A 5,890-nucleotide genomic window follows, 5' to 3' on the forward strand; every position below is an offset into this window, starting at 1 on the left:
TGTGAGAGGGGGGGCATGGTGTTTGAGGGTCTACATCTTAAAACGTGTTAAAGCTATTAAACTGAAATCTGGCATGCGAATGGAGAACTGTCCACAGGTGCCGCATGTGAAATTTTAGAAAAAAAGAATAAAAAATGACAATTTAGGAATAATCTAAAATTTTGCAAAAGTCGCTGTTTTTCTGTTTTTTTTTTGGGAGAGCGTAACTCTGCGTACAGGGCGTTTAAAGACGCGCGGTAAGTTTTGTTAGAAAGCTATTAGGGCTGAGGAGTGCCTTTGAGGTTTCACAAGTTTGAGAAAGTTACAGTTTTTTTACAATTTGGTAAAACATGCCCCATTTTAAATATAGGGGATTTCAGAAAAGATCATAACGTTGCGCATGTCAAATAGAGTCTTGTGCTGCGTGTACTGAAAATGGCTTCACTTGAGAGCACAAACATGGTTGACTGACCTCTCGCTAAGAAAAAATATTCTGTGAGCAGGAGAAATTAGCCACATTTGGGGGGTAGAGGGAGGATTGCTGGGGTTTTGGGATTGAGGGGGGGCACACTATACTAGTATTAGCCCTGGCACCGCTCTCATTTCACAGTTTATTAATCCCTCCAAGCGGTGCCAGAGCTGTGTATCAAAGCCCGTTTAAATTTCCCGCCCCTCAGTGATGTCAGTTAATTTATTCACTGCACTGAGCTGGGGGGCGGGAAATTTAAAAGTGCTCTAAGTTTTCTGCACTGATCACTGTCATCCCCCCTCTTTCATTCCTCCTGTTATCCACTGCCCCTCTTCTCCACCTGCTGCTGCTGCTGTCACACGCTCACCCTCAATTGAAGTTCACTTCACAACCCTCCTTTGCCTTGAAATGGAGCCAACTCGTGATCTCTTACCTCAACCTCAAAGCCTCAAGCCAGAAGACAGCGGGAAATACACATGTCAAGTGTCCAACAGAGTGGGACAAATCAACGCAACATACAAAATGGCAGTTATCTAGAGAACAAGATCTAAGCCGATACTGACAGATAAACACCAAAGTGAACTTTGGGGGAACCACATCCTTCCAGTGTAAGGTCCGCAGCGATGTGAAGCCAATGATCCAGTAGTTAAAGAGAGTGGAGTATGGATCAGAGAACAATTCCACCATCGACGTCAGTGGGCAGAATTTTATTATTCTCCTGACTGGAAACAATTGGTCCCGGCCTGACGGTTTCTACTTCAATAAACTTATTATGCAGGCTAAAAAAGAGGATACTGGGATGTACATTTGCCTCGGTGTCAACACAATAGGATACAGTTTCAAAAGTGCCTTTCTGACAGTGCTGCCAGATCCAATGCCTCCAATTGCTCCTGTTAGTATGTCGCCCAGCAGTCTCCCATGGTCGTTGATTATTGGTCTTCCAGCCGGAGCAGTTTTCATCTTCAGAACAATTCTCCTTTGGCTTTGCCAGACCAAGAAGAAACCATGCTCTCCTCCTCCGATGGCGGCGGCCGTCCACAGACCACAGCCAATGGATAAAGACTGTATCTCCTCTATAAACTATGAGGAATATGTTACCCAACAGCAACATTTACTTTCCCAAGGACCTCTTTTGATTAACGGAGTGATGTCAAAAATATACCCAAAGATTTATACGGAGATCCACACTCATACGCACTCTCACGTAGAAAGCAAAGTTCACCAGCATCAACACATTCACTACCAGTATTATCAGCCATACGTAAAAAACTTGTTTCCTCAGCAGTACCTCAAAAAAACCAAAAAACGTGGGGTCCCCCCTCTATTCAGTATTAACCCTAGTGCTGCCAGCCCACTGCTGGTTCCATGAAAATTGGGGAAAAATTTTGCTTGGGGTCCCCCCTATTTTCAAGGAACCAGCACTAGGCAAACCAGCCGGGTTGGAGGTACTATAGCAGGGGGACATGCGGCAGGGGGCCCCCTGCCATATTGACTAACCAACCCCAGGCTGTTCAGCGCTGGGCTGGATTGCCTAGGGAGTGGGGTCCGCCAAAAAAAACAAGCGGGTCCCACCCCTAGGGACACGCAGCCCAGTGCTGATAGCTCTAGGGCTCTTCCTACACCCCTGGCCGGTGGGTGTAGGGTAATAACGGCGATTTAAGAGTAAAAAAATTAAACAGACGCCATTTTGTTTTGTGGAACTACAAGTCCCAGCCAGCCAGGTTGCCCTAAATAGTGTGGGCATGCTGCTACTTGCATAAATACAAGCACCAGCATACCCATGGCAGCCAGGACATGTTGGCACTTGGAGAACCACAAGTGCCAACATGCCCTGACACCCACAGCTGGCTGGGACCTGTAGTTCCACAAAAGAAAATTTTTACAAAATCACAGCACCCTCATTAAAACCACATCCATTTAATAAAAATAATAAACCCACAATAAAGACAGTAAACACCCTCATTCATACCATATATTTTTAGTAAAAATAATAAATACCCTATACTCACCACTGAAGTTTTCATGTCTTGTCAGCAGTTTTCAATCCAAAAATGATTGTCACTAATGTCCAAAAAAATTTGTATCCAAAGTCCATGCTTGACAAAGTCCAAAATAAATTTGTAATTCCAAAATTCCTGCTTGACCATGTCCAAAACATATTTGTAATTTCCAAAAGTCCATGCTTGAAATTTCTTCAGTTCTTCTGCCCAGGGGGCCCCATTGTTGATTGCAGTCTTCAGTTCTTCAGCCAGGAGGGCCCCATATTTGTAATATTCCCGATTCTTCTTTCTTGATTGAAGAAAAAAAAAGAAAATCAGGACCGCCGTTCACAGCACCTACCTAGTAGGAGCTCCGATACGCAATGAGCTAAGCTCGTTGCATTAGGTCTAATTATAGTATTAGCTGATTAGCTGGGAAAATCAGCTAATTCTATAATTAGACCGAGCACAATGATCGGAGTCAATACAATACAGAAACTTCCTCCCCTCATCCATTTCCACTTACTTAATTAGTAGTACTGTATTGTCATCAGTGCAGGACAGCGACTGCCATTTCCCCGTATTCCCCCAGACACACTGTATTTCTTACAGAAATACCTCCGCCACTGACAACAACTTACACAGCACAGGGGGCGTGGCCACATGATCTCTCTGACGCGATCATAGAACTTGGACGCGACATCCGGGCCCTGTACAAGGCGGAGGTAATATCTCACTATGATTATATATAAGATAGCGGGAATTAACCCATCGAGTTACCCCATGTTAATGTGCAGCCTCCCGGTGATCAGGAATTCACATATTCAGCGAGAGCTCTCACATCAGTTGCTATATAATCCTCATTGTGCTCCATGCTGCAGTCAGAAGAAGACTGTTAGTAATAGCAGAGCTGGTTATTATAATGGCAGAGCTGTGAGAGACTTCGTGCCCAGACCAGCTACACCCCATAACTACAGAGGGGCTCACACACCATGACACTCCCCCATCCCCCTCCTTCTATCTCCATTACCCCATATCCCCCTACTATCACCTCCTACCCAACCACCCCCTCACCAAGTGCCTCTAACACATAGATTGTCTAGTGCTGGAGACTAGCCCCCACCCCCCTCCTTCTACCCCCATTACCCCACATCCCCCCTACTATCCCCTCCTACCAAACCACCCACTCACCAAGTGCCACTGACAAATAGCTTATCTAGTGCTTGAGACTAACCCCCATCCCCCTCATTCTACCCTTATTACCCCACACCCCACTTACTATCACCTCCTACCCAACCACCCCCTCACCAAGTGCCATTAACACATAGCTTGTCTAGTGCTGGAAACTAGCCCCGTTCCATTACCCCACATCCCCCCTACTATCATTTACCCAACCACCGCTCACCAAGTTCCACTAACAAATAGCTTGTCTAGTGCTTGAGACTAGCCCCCATCCCCCTCCTTCTGCCCCCATTACCTCACATCCCCCCCTACTATTACCTTCTATCCAACCACCCGTGACCAAGTGGCACTAACACATAACTTGTCTAGTGCTGGAGACTAGCCCCATCCCCCTCCTTCTACCCCCTATTACCCAACATCTACCCCTACTATCACCTCCTACCCAACCACCCCCTCACCAATTGCCACTAACACATAGCTTGTCTAGTGCTGGAGACTAGCCCCATCCCCCTCCTTCCACCCCCTCCTTACCCCATATCCCCCTACTATCACCTCCTCCTACCCAACCATCCTTCACCAAGTGCCACTAACACATAGCTTGTCTAGTGCTGGAGACTAGCTCCCATCCCCCTCCTTCTACCCCCATTACCCCACATCCTCCCTACTATCATTTTCTACCCAACCACCCCCTCACCAAGTGCCACTAATACATAGCTTGTCTAGTGCTGGAGACTAGCCCCACACTCCCTGGCACAGCATACAGTTTAATGTTAAGTTCACATCCTCATGTCCATCTCCCTCGTACAACCTTGTTTTCATGTCTTAATGTCAATCCTGCACTAATGCAGGCTTGAGGCCACCCATGGAAATGTTATTATGCTTAATTGTATTTATGTCACTGTTATTATCTGTATCAGTCCTAATATTTATTGTAGTCAAGTGTGTCATATCTGTAAGATGAGTGTCCGGCTCTACGGTTTTGGTGGCCCCTCATAAATAAATGATGATGAACACTTGGATAGTATGATCCATAAGTTAGGAACCAGTAGGTCCAGAACTGTACCTCTAATCCTAGCAATGTAAGGTGCTGCTCCTACACCTCATGTATGATCTCCTATAGGGCTTTCACACCTCATATACCCTAATACACTGTATTACACTGTGTGCAGGTGATGACTGACAGTCTTTCCGACATGATATAACAATGGAGCAGGTCCGAGTCCTCTGTTCACATCTGCAGTGACCCACCTGTCCTTACCAAAGACACTGATGGAGTCCCTTAGAAATTGCTGCTTACCATACACAGACATCTACATCATCAGGATCCCCTCCCACAACTCCTGCCTCCACCATTACTCTTAAATACAGAGTGTTCTGATCCCCGCCCTCTACCCCTCCCACACGCACCTACCTCCCCCTCACACATGCACCTACCTCCCCCTCCCACACACACCCACCTCCACCTCCCATAAGCTATTTACACAACGCCTTTCCTACTACACAGTCACTTACATCATATCCCTAATGAAGTCCACAACCAGGAAAAAACTTTGGATTTTGAAGCCACCGACAACCAGCAGCATTGTGTCACCCAGCTCCTGCCCTCCCTATTACATCAGGAGCTCTGTTGAGCGCAGCCACTCGGCAGCAGATTCCCTGCGCAGGGTACACAGCTTATCCTTCAGACATCAGGCTCACCCCATGTGACCTGTACTATAGTTGCCTCCACACTACCTAGCCACACGTACCTAACCAATATACATTGTGCCCTATTACTGATACCATCACCATTTTATTGTTTTTTTCCACTTGTTAGATATCTCCCATTATCCACCACATCTGCACAATACATCTCCCTGATCCTCAACTGCTCTTGTAACATAGAGAAATAAATATCATCACTTTCATCTTTTTTGAGGGAGATCCAAAACACCACTCCCATTCTGTGACTCATCCCCCATCTGTTTCTGCAACAGGACAATCTACTTCAGGACTTATAAACGGAACAAGTGCACCAATACCCAACAAGAGGAATATCAGCAAGCAAACACTTCACTCTGAAAGAACACCAAAAACTAGCCACTACAGGACCATGCCACCGAATTAAGAACAGAAAGAAAAAGAACCAAAAGAGAGGAACATCTCCCGACAACTTCATCACTCTAAAGGATTAAGAAATAAGTAACAAACACATACAACACCACACCACTTATAGATCCCACCAGGTTACACCACACCACCTATAGATTCCACCAGGTTACACCACACCACCTATAGATCC

The 5,890-nt window shown here is 46.0% G+C and overlaps 1 pseudogene; it reads left to right on the forward strand.

Annotated features, from left to right (window-relative positions):
• The first annotated feature begins 856 nt into the window (after positions 1 to 856).
• LOC142159477 (fibroblast growth factor receptor-like 1 pseudogene) lies at positions 857 to 5,240 on the forward strand (annotated as a pseudogene).
• Positions 5,241 to 5,890: the final 650 nt, after the last annotated feature.

The sequence above is a fragment of the Mixophyes fleayi genome, chromosome 5 (assembly GCF_038048845.1).
Source record: "Mixophyes fleayi isolate aMixFle1 chromosome 5, aMixFle1.hap1, whole genome shotgun sequence".
NCBI lineage: Eukaryota > Metazoa > Chordata > Amphibia > Anura > Limnodynastidae > Mixophyes > Mixophyes fleayi.